The following is a 17,309-nucleotide window of genomic DNA, read 5'->3' as shown; positions in this document are numbered from 1 at the left end:
AAGTCCTAAAAAAGCCAGACTGGAATTTGCCAAACTGCATGCTGACAAGCCACAAAGCTTCTGGGAGAATGTCTTCTGGACAGACGAGACAAAACTGAAACTTTTTGGCAAGGCACATCAGCTCTATGTTCACAGACGCAAAAATAAAGCATACCAAGAAAAGAACACTGTCCCTACTGTGAAACATGGAGGAGGCTCTGTTATGTTCTGGGGCTGCTTTGCTGCATCTGGCACAGGGTGTCTTGAGTCTGTGCAGGGTACAATGAAATCTAAAGACTATCAAGGTATTCTAGAGAGAAATGTGCAGCCCAGTGTCAGAAAGCTTGGTCTCAGTCGCAGGTCGTGGGTCTTGCAACAGGATACTGACCCAAAACACACAGCTAAAAACACCCAAGAATGGCTAAGAGCAAAACATTGGACTATTCTGAAGTGGCCTTCTATGAGCCCTGATCTAAATCCTATTGAACATCTGTGGAAGGAGCTGAAACATGCCGTCTGGAGAAGGCACCCTTCAAACCTGAGACAACTGGAGCAGTTTGCTCATGAAGAGTGGGCCAAAATACCTGCTGAGAGGTACAGAAGTCTCACTGAAAGTCACAGAAATTGTTTGATTGCAGTGATTGCCTCAAAAGGTTGTCGAACAAAATATTAAGTTAAGGGTACCATCATTTTTGTCCAGGCCTGTTTCATAAGTTTGTTTTTAAAAAAAATCTGTTGAACCACAATTCAAAAACAATGTCTGATTTTCATTGGTTAATTTTCATTGAATTTTTATTTATTATTACTTTTGTCAGATTCAAGTTATTTCTGTGACCATTGTGGGTTTTTCTTTCATTAACAGAGGGATACCAACAATTTTGTCCATGTGTGTACCTCCTGTTCCTCTCCTTTCCCCCCTTAAAAAAATGGGCGTTGGTGTCCATGGAGGAAGTTTAAAACAAATGAAAAATAGAGGATGGAGTCAAAATAAATAATTAAAGGTATGATATTTTTCAAATTAAAGCTTTACAAACTACTAATGAAAGTAAACTTGCTACTTATTCTACCATTAACTACATGTACTGCACATCTTTCCCTGAGCATTCCTTGTCAACAACACTAACATGAAAACTTTCACAGGTAAGAGAGGAGCACGGTCCACACCGATCAATCAATCAATCAATCATGCGGCTGTCCACACAGGAAACATTAGCCCAACTGTGCGTTAATCAGAAAAAAACATCACCCTAACCTCGCACACCCAGTCTGTTACGGTCTATTTATATTCACTGTGAAAACAGATTAACCTGTGGCTCTGTCACTCTCCAAAAATCACACCTGATCCATCCATCCTGACAGAGAGCTTCAAACCAACCTTTACTAAAGAACTCAGAGTGACTGAACCAAGGGGGTTTATCCTCATTAGAGCAGCCTCATCCTTTAAATATACACATGCATAGTTTTTTTTTAATGAATTTGATACCTTTACTGTCGCCTTTGTCCCATAAAATCATCTGAGTCTTAGAAGAGATGCAACACATAAACATTTGGCTTTTTTAGTTAAAAAAAAAACAAAAAACCTTTATTTTAGCAAAAGAAAATCAGTAAAGTTTTATAGAGCAAGCTTGAAAATAACTGCAGGTTAGTGTTTAAAGTAGGTAACATTTCTATAAAATGACAATTACATTCATGATCTGGAAAAACATTTTTGCTGCTCATTTGTAGAAATCGTTCCTCCTCCAGTCCTCAGAATATGGCTGATCTCATAAACAGAAAAGAGAAGAAAAAAGCTTTTTTACGGGTCATTTTTTTCCATAACTCATAAAAACTGTCTGTTTGTCTGGGCCATTCTTGTAAACGTGACATTTCATTGTTTATTTCCTAACTATGCACAAATGTCGACTGACTCAACGGGGAACTGGTTCGATTTTGGAGGTGAAGGCCATCGGAGCTCCAGTGTTAGCTCGATATTCCCAGAATGCATTGGACTTGATGTTGAACTGGTTAGATTTTGGAGATCTACTTCTAATTTACTCAGCGAGAATTACAACCTGACAGCCAAAGCCTCCAGTCCTATTTTCGTGGTTGTGTGATTGGTAGAAATGTTGTAAGAAAGCTGATCATGAGGACCAGTGACTTTGACCTTTAACCTCCAATGGGTAAAAATATTGTTCACAAGAACGGCTCACAGACAGACAGACAGTCCAAAAAGAACAACGCCCTCATACTCAGCCATCACTGCAGAGAGAAAATGACAGAAGCTCTTCTTTCTGACAGATGACGCTCAAGTTCTTGTATAATGTTTTTTGTATGTATTTTTAATAATTTATCACCATATTTATACACCTTTCTCATATTTATCTGAGCTGTATTTGTTTTTTATTATTATTATTGTTATGTTGCTATTATTCCAGACTGAGTCATCGCTGGAACAGAGACATAAAAATCACTAAATCTCTGTAAAGAGTTCCCGTATTAAGTTTTGATTTGGTTTCTTTTTTTTTTTTTATTCATCATTATCTCTGTACCTTGTCTTACACACTGTGCTCTTATGTATTAGTTTGGTTTACTGCATTATATCTTTAAGTTCTTGTAATAACTGCCTATTGATTAACTCTTTATATATTTTGGAATTATTTCTTTTGTTTTTCTGTCTCCATTGGATTGTAATGTTCTTTGGAGAAATAAAGGTTCACCATGCTGCCAAATAAAGCACCATTGTCTTAATGAGATTAATGGAAACATGAAAAGTCATCCTACACTATTTACTTGGATATATACTTTAAGAATGGCAGAAAATGGACAGATCCTTATTGGATATTGTGATGGTGGCAGGGAAAAACTAGTAACTAGGAAGTGATTTACAGTTGGTTTAGAAATAATTCCTGCATTTGTCTGTCTTTAACTGGAACAATTCAGTTCTGGGGAAACTGGATTAAACTCCTCATAGATATGACTTCAGTTGTAGAGATGGATGACCGTTGAAAAACCATCTCCTCTGTAAACACACACAGAGAGAATTTCAGAAACAGAGAAAGATGAACTCACCTGTCTGAAATTGAAGCTGGCCACCAGGCAGTCACATGGCAGATTGAGCAGTTTGCCTGGAAGACAAGAGAGAAATATTTATAACAAGAATGAAGAGAAGTTTACACAAAAATTGCACATTTCACACTAAACTCGCTCTTCTAAATACAACTGATGCAGCAGGTGTATTTTTAAAATCACGTTATATTTTCTGTGATTCATCAGTCTGATTGTTTGACAGCACTAGAATGAGCATTAAATCATAACTTTGAGCCTTTCGTTTAAACTGAAAGTGTAAATGGAATTTTTTAATGTGTATTTTTGTATGGTTTCCATGTTTACCAGTCACAGGCAAGGCTGTCCATAGGGGGGGAGCTTTCTGGGGCCCAGCTAAACTGGGGACCCATGGAGGTCAGCAACATCATGGTCCATAGTAAAGTTAAGCTGTGAAAACAATATTTATTCTTTAACCTGAATAATAACTGCTCTTATCAAAGCAAAAATAAATAAACCAATGATTTCTGCTTAAACCCATTTTCATAAAATTACCTTTTTGTTAGTGATTTTAATAACAAGGATGGGCACATTGAACTAAATATGAAAAGTGATGTCAGACCTTATAGCCACGCCATAATGTGCACAAATGTCAGGATGCATAAAATAGAGGAAAATAAGACAACTAAAAAAATAGGATAATTGTGAAAAGAGGCCAAAAATAGGTTGAAATAGTCAAAATTGCATGACTGGGATAAAAATTGGCAAAAAAAAAAAAAGCCAGATGCAAGAATGGGTAAAAAGTAGCAAAAATGGGTTTAAAGTGTCAAAAAACATTGCAAAAATGGGCATACAGCAGTAAAAAAAAGTGGCATAAAAGTGAAAAAAATGGGTAGAAAGACGCAAATATCAGAAAGGCGGCAAAAACCAGTGACAAAAATGGGTTAAAATAATCAAAATTGCATTAACGGGATAAAAGTGACAACAATGGGCAAGAAAACCAATGAAAATGGGTTAAGTGTAAAAAGGCATTGCAAAAATGAGCATAAAGCTGCAAAAAAAAGTGTCATAAAAGTGAAAAAATGGGCAAAAATTTGCAAAAAAGGGCATAAATGGGTTAAAACTGCAGGAAAAGTTGGTAAAAATTAGTGGCAAAAAGCAATGCAATAAATGGGCATGAAGCCGTGAAAAATATGTGGCATAAATTTGAAAAAAGTGGTAAAAAATGGTGGAAAAGCAGCAAGCGTGGCAAAAATGGACAAAAAGGGTTAACAGTCTAGGACGCATGAAGGAAACGGGTAGGATCACATGATCTGTTCAGCTGAGGATGCTGGTGAGGTGGCCAGCATCAAGGAGAGTTGACTGAGGCAATAACATCATTTTTGTAAATAAATACATTTTAAAAAATGACTTAGGCCATTATTTTAGGACGCTGAGATTGTGCTCCCATCCAGACGTTTCTAGAATCCTACATCACTACAAGCCAAACATGTTGTTGGTTGTTGGCAGTGTTGCTTAGGCTGAACGTGTTAGTTTCACTCTCTCTGCAACAATAGGTGAGGCAGTTGACGCGTGTGGCTCCCTCTATTGATTGCTAAAAGTGTAAACTGCCGGGGCGGAGTTTCACTGTAGTCCAAGCTTTAAGAGAGTTTGAATCTAAATTTGCCAGCTGGGGCGGTTAGCGGCTGTGCACAATCAACTCAATTGTGCACATCTGTGGCATTTCTCTCTATATAAGTACACAGACTGCGCTGAAGCGTCAGCCCTTGTGGAAGCCCAATTGTGTGAAGACCACATTGGGTAAAGACCAGCGAGTCTACCTGTGCGAGTCCACCGAGCAAGGCCACAGACAGGCAGCACTGCCTCATAACAGTCTAACGCACCTCAGCAGTCTAACGCAACATGTGCAACCAAAAAATACAAGTCATATATGGGAACAGAAAGAAGCACAATAGTTACAGAAAACGAAACCTGCATAATCTATCCACTTTGCAGAATGCCTCTTTTCCACAACCTTTTATCACAGTTGGCCTCTGGAACTGCCAGTCTGCAGCTAACAAAGCAGAATTCATCAATTCCCTCACTAAACTGTCTAACATTCAGGTCCTAGCCCTGACAGAAACTTGGGTCCGTCCTGAGAACACTGTAACACCAACTGCTCTATCAGTTGATGCAGTGTTCTCTCATACACCTCGCTCTTCTGGCCGAGGAGGTGGCACAGGCATTATTCTTTCTCATAGCTGGAACTTCAGCCAGTTCAAACCCTTGGACAATAACACCTCATTTGAATATCATGCAGTACAGGTCACTGCCCCAATAAAGGCTTACATGGTTGTGGTATACCGCCCACCTGGGGGTCACCTGGACAACTTTATTGTGGAACTGGACATGTTACTCTCAGAGATCCCTGATGATGGCACACCATTGGTTGTCATGGGTGACATGAACATCCACTTGGATAGAGCCCAGGCTACTGATTTTATTTCACTACTGTCCTCTTTTGACTTGAAACTGGTTCAAACGCCTCCTACACACAAGGCTGGTAATACACTGGATTTGATTCTAACTCGCAATTGCTCCACGGCTAATTTGAGTGTAACACCACTTCACCTCTCTGACCACTACTTCATTCAGTTCTCACTTGGCTTACCTGAACTTCAACAATCTACTACTCAATTAAGATCATACCGCAGAAACCTTCAGTCACTTGACCCAGCACAGCTGTCTACGAGGTCTCAGCTGCACTAGCCTCATTTAACGAGTCCTTCACACTCACTGTTAACGAGGCCACAGACACATTCTGCTCCTCACTGACCTCCTCTCTGGACAAACTCTGCCCTCTGGTGTCTAAGCCTATTCGTAATACTCCACCTTGTCCCTGGCTCACTGAGGTCATCAGAACCCAAAGGGCAGGGCTCAGAGCGGCAGAGAGAAAATGGCGTAAATCCAAACAAACCACTGACTTGAGTGCTTATCAGCAAAAACTGTCCTGTTTTACCTCTGCTCTAAAATCTGCTAAGAAGGCGTTCTATCAATCAAAGATCTGTGCTGCCACTGATGCACGCAAACTCTTCTCTGCTTTTAACTCGCTCCTCTCTCCTTCAAACCCACAACCCTCCAGTATGTTGACTCCAGACATGTTCACCTCCTACTTCACTGACAAGGTTTGTGCCATCAGCAACCAATTCTCTGAGCCTGTCCAACTCAGTTTTCTGCCACCAGCTAGTGATGCATCACTTAGCTCATTCTCTCCACTAAGTGAGAGCGAGGTCACCAGGCTTCTGCTTGACTCTAAGCCCACAACCTGTCCCCTTGATCCGATACCATCACATCTCTTGCAGGCGATTGAGCCCACAATCAGCCCTGCTGTGAGTTGTATCATTAACTCCTCTCTGTCCACAGGTGTTTTCCCAGCTGCTTTCAAGCAAGCGCGGGTTACACCACTGCTCAAAAAACCCACTCTCAACCCAGCCCTGGTTGAAAATTACAGGCCGGTCTCACTTCTCCCATTCCTATCAAAAATACTGGAGCGCACAGTCTTCAACCAGCTCTCAGAACACTTGCAGAACAATGATCTACTTGATCAGAATCAGTCTGGCTTTAGGCGGGCCACTCTACTGAAACTGCACTTTTGTCGTAACGGAATCACTTGCTTGGCCAGAGCAGCTGGTCAGTCCTCAGTTCTCTTACTGCTGGATCTGTCCGCTGCCTTTGACACAGTAAACCACCAAATCCTCCTCTCACACTCTCTTCACTTGGTATCTCAGGATCTGCCCTACAGTGGTTTAAGTCCTACCTCACAGGAGATCTTTTAGAGTATCATGGAAGGGAGGAGTGTCTAAACTGCATGGCTTATCAACAGGGGTGCCTCAAGGGTCTGTGCTTGGTCCCCTACTTTTCTCAATATACACCACCTCACTTGGTGCAATCATCCGCTCCCATGGCTTTTCTTATCACTGCTATGCAGACGACACACAGCTATTCCTGTCCTTTCCACCTGATGACACAACTGTCTCAGCTCGGATCTCATCCTGCCTTGCTGATATTTCTAAATGGATGAGGGAACGTCACCTTCAGCTCAACCTGCCCAAAACTGAGCTCATTATCATCCCAGCCAGTCCCACTATGGAACCGCAGATCAATATCCAGCTTGGATCAAATAATCTCTTGCCCACTAAGACAGCCCGGAATCTGGGTGTCATGATTGATGACCAGCTAACCTTCAAGCTCCATGTGGCCTCGATTGCTCGGTCCTGCCGTTTCGCCCTCTACAACATCAAGAGGATCAGACCCTACTTGACAGAGCATGCTACACAACTCCTAGTACAGGCTCTTATAATATCACGTATTGACTACTGTAACTCATTACTGGCAGGCCTACCTGCATGCACAGTTATACCTCTGCAGTTGATCCAGAACGCAGCACGTCTGGTCTTCAACCAACCCAAGAGAGCTCATGTCACGCCTCTTTTAATCTCTCTACACTGGCTTCCAGTTGCAGCTCATTAAATTCAAAACTCTAATCATTGCTTACAAAGCAGTAACTAAAACTGCTCCTGTTTACCTGGAGTCCCTCATCCAGGTCTACACCCCTTCTCGCCCACTACGCTCAGCCAGCGAAAGTCGCCTGCTACTTCCAGCACATCATGCTCCTAAGTCACTAGCTCGACTCTTCTCCTCTGTTGTCCATAAAAGGGGGAATGAATTACCCAACTCCATTCGATCTACAGACTCCCTGTCTACTTTCAAGAGAAGGCTAAAGACCCAGCTCTTCAGAGAACACTTTGCACTTAGCTAGGCAATTCTCTACTGTTGTCCCCAGTAGTAGACTGAGTCTCAGCCAGACTATTCTCCACTGCTGTCCCCAGTGGTTGAATGAGTTTCCCAACTATAGTTAGCTCGCACTGTCCTGCTCTACTTCTGGGATTTCTTTGCCCAGCTCTTTGGGAATGATCCAGCACTTGGTACTTGGTAATAGTTGTTGTGAAGCCTAATGAATGGCGATTAGTGATCCCACATTTTCCTTGATTCATTGTTGATGTCTAAAAACAAACAAAAAAAATAAAAATAAAAACATAAAAACAAAAAAAAAAAACAAAAAAACAAAAAAAACAAAAAAAAAAACTACATAAACAACGTATATTTTAGGTACTCTGCCTTAAACTCTACACGGCAGCACTTGCGTCCAATTGAACCTGAAGCACTTGATGGCGCTTACTGATGTTGTTTCTTCTTGTCTAGATCATTGCTTGTGTTGTTCTTGCTCTCAAATGTACGTCGCTTTGGAGAAAAGCGTCTGCTAAATGACATTGTAACATTGTAACATTGTAACATCAGACAAGAATGGTACAACACTCATCCCCCACTCTCCAGCAGCTGGTCTCCTGACTCCAGACATTTACAGACTGCTGTTAAAGAAGAGAGGATGCTATACAGCGGTAAACACAGCTCTGTCCCTACTTTTTTGAGATGTGCTGCTGCCATCCAATTCAAAATGAGCTAAAATTTTTAATAAAACAGTAAAATGTTTTAGTGTGAACATCTGATATGTTTTATGTTCTACTGTGAATAAAATATGGATTTATGAGTTTTGATAATCATTGACATCTGTTTTTATTTACATTTCACACAGCGCTCCAACTTTTTTGGAAGAGGAGGTGTTTATTAGCCACACAGTATTTACACTAGCCACAGTTTTAGTGTTTGGAAACTACATGCTATGCTATATGTAAAATTAGGGGCGTTATTTACCATAGACAACTTTTACATAATTTTTTTCATATTTTACACATTAAAACAAAAATGATTTTTTACACTTTCATCTTTCTACAATAATGTGCAAAAACAAGAAGAGGCAACTATTTGGCAAATTAAGACAGCACCAACCTCGATAGGGGTCTGGAGGTTTCTCCCCCTGAATTTTTTTTTTTTGAATCCCTATTTTTGTACAATTTTAAGCACTTTCAACACTTTTTTTTTTAACCATAAAAGTGGCCTCTGAAAATTTTCTAAATGATTTTAAATATTTTTTAAAATATTTTTTAAATTTAGTCTTCTTTTAAAATTAATTTTTGAATCTTAATTTCTGTTCCTATAATTTTATTACAAATATTTATATCTTTATTATATTTTTACATCACCTACCACTGCTACTACTATTGCTGATACTCTCATTGCTTAATTATAAAAAAAACATATTAATTTAGTTTAAGCTGGTATTTATTGTGTCGTGCAGCTTTATGTTTCATCTCTTTCTTTGTCTGCTTCCTCATCCTGATAGATTTTTATTCTCCTGTTTAATTTTATGTTTTATAAGTGAAAAAACAAAACAAAAAAAATCCCTCTTACTCCTTAATTGCACACCATCTACCACCATCAATCAGGATACCACATTTACTGGTGTAATATTGCATCCTAGGATATAAAGACATGGAGAGTTTTGAGGGAGAAAATGTTCAGATCACATCTTCCATTTTGATGTCATTTCATTACCTCTGGACCCCTTATTTACATCCAAACACATTAAATTCATGCACAGTTGATACACACCTGCTGTTAATAAACATAAAGGTAAATGATCTGTGTTGAAGAAAAAGGTGTGTGCGTCTACATCAAGACTTTAACACCTAGTCCTCTGCTGATGCAGAGAGGAAGATTTTATATACTAAACAGAAGTTCTATGAGTATGGAGAGAAACCAGGGAAATGTCTTGCATACTTGGTGAAAAAGCAAGTAGAATCCCAGTCTATAGCTGCTATAGCGGACATTGATGGCAGTAGAGTATTTGAAAATAGATGGATAAATGAATGTTTTAAAAAATTCTACATGGACTTGTACTCTTCTGAACAAACAGAGGATGCACCTAAATTAATGGAAAGTTTCTTTACTCAGATTAATCTCCCAACAATAACAGAACAGCAAAGAAATGCTCTCAATGGTCCTATTACAAAACAAGAGTTAATTAACGCTATTAAAAGTTTACAGAATGGGAAATCACCTGGACCCGACGGGTTCAGTGGTGAATTTTATAAAGAGTTCCAGGACCTACTTTTGGAACCCTTACTGGGAATGTTAAATCATTCATTCACTGCCGCAGAACTACCCCAAACTCTTAAAGAGGCTAACATATCTTTGATATTAAAAAGAGCTAAATGTCCTGAGTCCTGCTCATCTTATAGACCTGTTGCTTTGTTAAATGTAGACCGGAAAATACTCGCTAAAGTTTCAGCTGCTCGACTAGAAGATCTACCATTTCTAATTAAAGAGGATCAGACTGGTTTTATAAAGGGTCGAAACTCAATAAACAACATGAGACGCCTCTTGAATGTAATTCAAGCCTTTAAGCAAAAATCTGTAGATGGTCTGGTGCTTTCTCTGGATGCAGAGAAAGCCTTTGACCGAGTCGAGTGGTCTTTTTTATTTTACACTTTAGGTAAATTTGGGCTTGGTTTAAACTTTATCAAGTGGGTAAAAATTTATTATAATGATCCTCAAGCAGCAGTTATGACTAATGGCCTCAAATCAGATTATTTTCACACACATAGAGGCACCCGACAGGGTTGTCCCCTTTCCCCCCTTTTATTTGCATTGGCTATTGAGCCATTGGCTGAGGCCATTAGAACGAATCCCTCTATACATGGTTTACAAATTGGTGATTTCTGTCATAAAATAACTTTATATGCTGATGATGTGTTAGTATTTTTGTGTGATCCTGAGACGTCTGTGCCAGCGCTAATTAATGTCATCAGCAGGTTTAGTAAATTTTCAGGTTATAAGATCAACTTAAATAAGTCAGAAGCCATGCCCCTGGGAAGTCTTACCACCATACCCAAGACTACACCATCTTTCCCATTTAAATGGGAAAGTTGGTTTTGTTTACTTAGGTATTTTTGTTACCCCATCGTTTGACCAAATGGGCCAATTTTGTTCCTTTACTTGATAATATAAGACAAGATTTAGAAAATTGGAACTCGCTTCCTGTTTCTTGGCGGGGACGTGTAGCCTTGATAAAGATGATTGTATTGCCCAGACTGCTTTATCCCATTCAAATGATTCCTGTATCGTTCTCAAAAAGGGTTCTAAAGGATTTGAACAGCTGGCTGAGCTCTTTCATTTGGAGCAAGCGTAGACCAAGAATCAAATTGGCTGTTTTGCAACTACCAAGTTCAATGGGTGGTTTGGATTTGCCGAACATTAAAATTTACCAATTGTCTACTCACTTGAAGTTTATATCTGGATGGATAAAGAACAAATCTTCTTGTATCTGGCTGGATATCGAATCATCCTTATCTAAATGTAAATTGCAGAACATGCTATTCTTTAAGAGTTTTAAGAATATTACAGATAATTGTTCTAATCCAATAACACTTAATGCTTTGAAGGCATGGAGGTTAGTGCGGCACCTAGAGGGAAGGTCTAAGTTAACTTCAATGTTTACTCCTATAATAGACAACCCAGACTTCTTGCCAGGCGTACTGGATTCTGGTTTTCAGCATTGGTGTGACAAAAATATAAGTATATTAGGGGACTTATTCCAGAACAATGGTCTGATGTCATTTGAACAATTAATAAATGCACACCAGCTCTCACAACAGGATTTTTTTCCATTTCTTACAGCTAAGGCATTATATTACCCAGAGTACTACTCTTATAGAACACCCTGAAGTATCTGTAATTGAGAAAATGTTACTACAGCATCCAGAGAAAGTGTCTTTGAGCTCTCTCTACAAGGTAATTTGTGATATCTCACCTATTGGCACACAGAGGGTTAAGGGTGTATGGGAGAGGGAGTTATCAGTGACTATTGATGAGACGTGGGATAGTATTTGGAAATATGCTAAAAAGATTTCAATATGCTCACGAACAAAGTCAATCCAATTCAGAATTATACATCGAACTCATATATCTCCCAGTCGCAGGCATTCCTTTAATCCATCGCTTTCCCCTCTGTGTGTTAAATGTAAAACAGAAATAGGCACTCTGACTCACTGTTGATGGTCATGTGGTAATGTGCAGAAGTACTGGTCAGAAATACTTTTTGAAATGGGGAAAATAATTCATAAAACGTTTGAGTTGGATGCCATGTCTTTGATTTTGGGTCTTCCAAGTCAGATGTTAAGCACTGAAGCAAACAAAAGATTGTATAACATTCTCACTTTTGCCACAAGAAAAAATCTATTGTTACAATGGATTAGTGATAAGAGCCCTACAGTTAAAGGATGGAGTAGACTTGTGTTTGAACTGGTCCCTCTTGAATATCTTACAAACATGTTACATGCAAAGAAAGACCACTTTTACAAAGTCTGGCAGGCTTATTTGAATTATACTGGACCTGATCTCTCTGCTATTATTGTAAGGGGAGCTTCTTGAGCCTGGACTGTGACCTGTTGTGGGCATATTGGATGATTGCCTGTATCTTTGTGTATAACTGGATCCACCTGAGCTGTTTGTTTGGTTCTGTTTTGTTTTGTTGGTTATTGTGCATACTTGTTGACTTATTGGGTCATTGCCAATGTATATGATATTTTATTTACTGTATATATACTGTATACTGGCAAGGAGATACTGAGCCAACATTCTGTTATTTGAGGGGAAATTCCTTCTATCCATAAAAATTGGCCTCTTTTCATAAAGCATTTAATTTACGGACAAGGACGGGAACAGGAAGGGACACAACGAGTTAAAACGAACTCTCTGTAGGAGCTGACTGAAGTGCACTGCGCTTTTTGGCACTCGCGAACGATGATCAGGAAAATAATTCCACCTACGGCTTAAAAAGAAAACAAAGGATATGTACATAGAGCCTGTAAATTTGACCCTGACATTACTCTTATTAATATAACCTGGGTTAACGAGGCTGCCAGCTGTTATAGTCGATGTTTTTGGAGCGTAATGGCTGACGAGGATGTGAGTGTTTTCTTTCATGCTCCATTCAGTGAGAAAACTTTGATTAGAACAGTGAAAAACCTTAACCTGACACGTCAGATGGATGTGTTTCACACATCCATCTGGGAAAGCTTCAATAGTAAACGTTTGAGAAAAGGCAGAGGATTTGAAAAAAACTCAGTGTGATTGGATGAACATTCTGTCTGTCACATCTCCACGGGCCAATAAGAGCGACAAAACACGTGACGTAGCTGCTAGGGAGCTCCGCGTGCATGGCTAGTGAGGAATAACGTGAAACATGGCGACTATACACATGACAGTACTTCCCAACCTTCCCAACTTTTGCTATTTTTCTACCACTTTTAACCCATTTATGCCACTTTCTGGTGGCTTTGTGCCCATTTTTGTTACTTTTGCCACTTTTTGGCCTTTTTTGCCACTATTTTCTGCCACCTTCCCAACCTCTGCCATTTTAGCCCATTTATGCCACTTTTGCCCAATTTTGTTACAAATATTGCTACCTTACACATTTTTGCCCTTTTCTGAAACTTTTTACCCATTTATGCAATTCTAAAACCATTCTGACCTATTTTTTGCCATCTTTATCCTATTTTTATTCCTTTATACCCACTTTTGCCACCTTTTATACTGCATTTTGCCCATTTTTATATTTTGCTCCCATTTGCCAATTCCTTCCTATTTTTGTCTAGTTTAGCCACCTTTTGCCATTTTGTTTAGTTTGTAACCATTGTTGTCCACTGTTGCCACGTTTGCTGCTTTTTAACTATTTCTTGGCCACTTTTTACCAGTTTATGCCTCTTTCTTGCTGATTTTTACCCATTTATTGCATTGCTTTTTGCCACTCATTTATGCCACCTTATCCCAATTGTGCCACTTACTGCCCATTTTTGTCACTGGTTTTGCAGCTTTTCCCCACCTTGCAACTGAATGCCCATTTTCTGCCACTTAATGCTCATGTTTTCACTTTTAGGCCACTCTTTTGCAGCTTTATGCTCATTTCCATTGCTTTTGCCAATGTTAACTCACTTTTGCCACTTTTACCCATTTTGCACAGTTTTTTTTTGTCACTTTTTGCCCGTTTCTGCAACTTATTTTTGTCACTTTTTTCCCATTTATGTAATTCTGACAATCTTCAACCATTAGCCCCCTTTTCCCTCAAAAATGTTTTCTCATTTTCTCCTTTTTTTATACATCCTGACATTTGTACACATTATGGCCTGGCTATAGGGTCTGACATTATGTTTCTTATTTTGATAAGTGTGCCCATTAACATTATTAACATCACTAAAACAAATGTTCATACTGGGAAAATGTTTTTTCCTTTTTTGAAAAGGCTGTATTGTACAACAGCATAATTGAAAGTTGTTTTGTTTTTTTTTTGCTTTGATAAAAGTGCTTATTATTCAGGTTAAAGAATAAATATTGTTTTCACAGCTTAACTTTACAATGGACCATGATTTTGCTGACCTCCATGGGCCCCAGAAAGTACCCCCCTTGGGCAGCCTTGCCTATGGCTAGTAAACATGGAAACCATGCAAAAATACAACTTCAAAATTTAAATTTACACTTTCAGTTGATAAGAAAGGCTCAAAATTCTGATTTGATGCTCATTCCAGTGCTGTCAAACAGATTAATCATAGAATATATAACACGATTTTTAACATTTAAAAGAGCGAGTTTAGTGTGAAATGTCCATTTTTCTGTGTAAACTCCTCTTCATTCTTGTTGTAAATATTTCTCTCGTCTCAGATCGTTTCCAGGCACAACTGCTCAATCTGCCGTGTGACTGCCAGGTGGCCAGCTTCAATTTCAGACAGGTGAGTTCATCTTTCTCTGTTTCTGAAATTCTCTTTCATTGATATTTGACAACATAACAACCTGATACATATCTGCCAGGAGTCTGACAGGATGCCTGACAGGTGTGTGTGTGTTTACAGAGGAGATGGTTTTTCAACGGTCATCCATCTCTACAACTGAAGTCATATCTATGAGGAGTTTAATCCAGTTTCCCCAGAATTGAACTGTTCCAGTTAAAGACAGACAAATGCAGGAATTATTTCTAAACCAACTGTAAACCACTTCCTAGTTACTAGTTTTCACCTGCCACCATCACAATATCCAATAAGGATCAGTTCATTTTCTGCCATTCTTAAAGTATATATCCAAGTAAATAGTGTAGGATGACTTTTCATGGTTTCATTAATATCATAAAGACAGTGGTGCTTTATTTGGCAACAAGGTGAACGTTTATTTCTCCAAAGAACATTACAATTCAATGGAGGTAGAAAACAACAGAAATTAGTCTAAAATATATATATAGGCACTTCTTACAAGTAGATATAATAAAGTAGACCACAATAATACATAAGAGCACAGTGTGTAGGACAAGGTACAGAGATAATGAGAAATGTTTTACGTATATACCAAAAACTTAATACAGGAACTCTTTACAGAGATTTAGTGATTTTTATGCCTCGGTTTCAGCGATGACTCAAGCTGGAATAATAATGATGTTACAATGATAATAATTTTAAAAACCCACACAGCTTTGATAAATGTACAGTGATTAAACGCAGACCTATGATTAGAAATGATTAATAAACACATCAAAACTTAAAACAAGAACTTGACTTCATCCTGTCAGAAAGAAGAGCTTCATTTATTGTCCGTGTGCCAGTGATAGCTGAGCATGAGGGCGTTATCCTTTAGGGGTGTCCGTCTGTCTGTCCGTTGATCCGTCCGTATGTACATCTGTCTGAGCCATTCCTGTGAACACGATATCCCTACAACACTTTCACAGATTTTTTCGAACCTGATTTTGGAGTCAGAAGTTAAGGTCATGGAGCTTTAGTGCATGCCTTAATCATATTCTCACCTTGCCAAGCAGATGGATTGTCCAGATTCCATGTCTGTTACTAGACAGATCTATCTTGCAGATCTCCAATCTGAAAAGATTGTATCTGGTCTGAGAACGCTCCTGACCAATCAGCATCATTCAAGGAGAAGAGGCTGCAGCTACAGACAGGGTTTGGTTGTACTGGAAGCTGGTAGAATGGCTGCTGCTGTAGTGACAGTTTACTCATAGATGGGCCACAGAGAAAGCTCCTCTTAGCACAGATGTTTATACACTTCTTCTGAGCAGCCCAGGCATGAGTTTCATCCACCAACAAGCTCCACAGTTCATACACTATGGCAGCACCTGTCTGATGAGCTCAGGTTACTATCAGATCTTGTAATTGAGATTATTGATCTCAATTAGGTTTTCCTGGTTAAATAAAATGAATTAAATAAATAAAAAATATCAGAGCTGAACAGACCTGCTGCTTCACTTTGTCTGTTGCTACTTGTGTGCCTGATTTCTTTATCCTTTAAAGCCGACTGTATCATATTTGATACACAGGTTTGGGAGACCTCTGTCTAATCAACATGATCAATAATTTCCTTAAAAACTTTTGTATACAATCTGAAAAATTATTTTAAAAATATCTTCCAGTGGATTATCGACTGCAATAAAGTCTAACTCATAAAATGTGATATTACATTTTTTAAAAATTTTATGGCAAAACAAAAAATGTACTGGAGGCATTGGCTGCCAGGTGATAATGCTCGCTGAGTAAATATCAAGTAGATTTCTTGCTTTTTCTACAGCACAGTAGCATGATTTAGAATATATGGTATATGGAGGTCAACTGATGAGTAGATTAAGTGACCTTTGACCTCCAAAATCTAACCAGTTCAACATTACGTTCAAGTGTAAATCTGTGCAAAATTTGACAAAAATCTTTCAATGCATTCTTGGAATATTGAGCCAACAGCACACAGTTGGAAAATAAACTTTGAAATATCACGTTCACAAGGATGATCCAGACGGACGGACAGTTTTGAAGAGTTATGAAAAGAAAATGACAACGTGTAAAAATGTTTTTTTTTCTTCTTCTCCTTTCAGTTCATGAGATCAGCCATATTCTGAGGACTGAGGAGGAATGATTTCTACAAATGAGCAGCGATTAAATGTTTTTCCAGATCATGAATGTAATAGTCATTTTATAGAAATGTTACCTACTTTAAACACTTATCTGCAGTTATGTTCAAGCTTTCCCTACAAAACTTTACTGGTTTTCTTTTGCTGAAATAAATGTATTTTACTACAAAAGCCAAATGGTTGATGTGTTGCATCTTGTCTTCCAGAAGAAGTTTAACTCATCTAAAAGATTTTTTTTTTAACTTTATCTGAGGGTGAGGTGCAACATCACTTTGATAAAAGTGTTATTTTTGGCAACTATTTTAAATGTAGCTTTAGTCTTCGATCTATTTTTAGCAAGACTTACTCTCATCTTTCTCCCTGAAAAAAAGATAAACTAACATTTTCAGTCATGAACTGGGTTGATCAAATTAGCACTGTC

The 17,309-nt window shown here is 38.7% G+C and overlaps 1 long non-coding RNA gene across 1 annotated transcript; it reads left to right on the top strand.

The window, feature by feature from the left end:
- Positions 1–14,646: 14,646 nt before the first annotated feature.
- Positions 14,647–17,065, top strand: LOC121513174. Its single transcript, XR_005992180.1, has 2 exons — positions 14,647–14,723; positions 16,853–17,065. It is a non-coding gene; the product is annotated as an uncharacterized LOC121513174 (long non-coding RNA).
- Positions 17,066–17,309: the final 244 nt, after the last annotated feature.

The sequence above is a fragment of the Cheilinus undulatus genome, linkage group 8 (genome assembly GCF_018320785.1).
Source record: "Cheilinus undulatus linkage group 8, ASM1832078v1, whole genome shotgun sequence".
Classification (NCBI taxonomy): Eukaryota; Metazoa; Chordata; class Actinopteri; order Labriformes; family Labridae; genus Cheilinus; species Cheilinus undulatus.
Note: the sequence above shows the minus strand (reverse complement) of the source record. Positions and strands in the feature narration are given on the sequence as shown.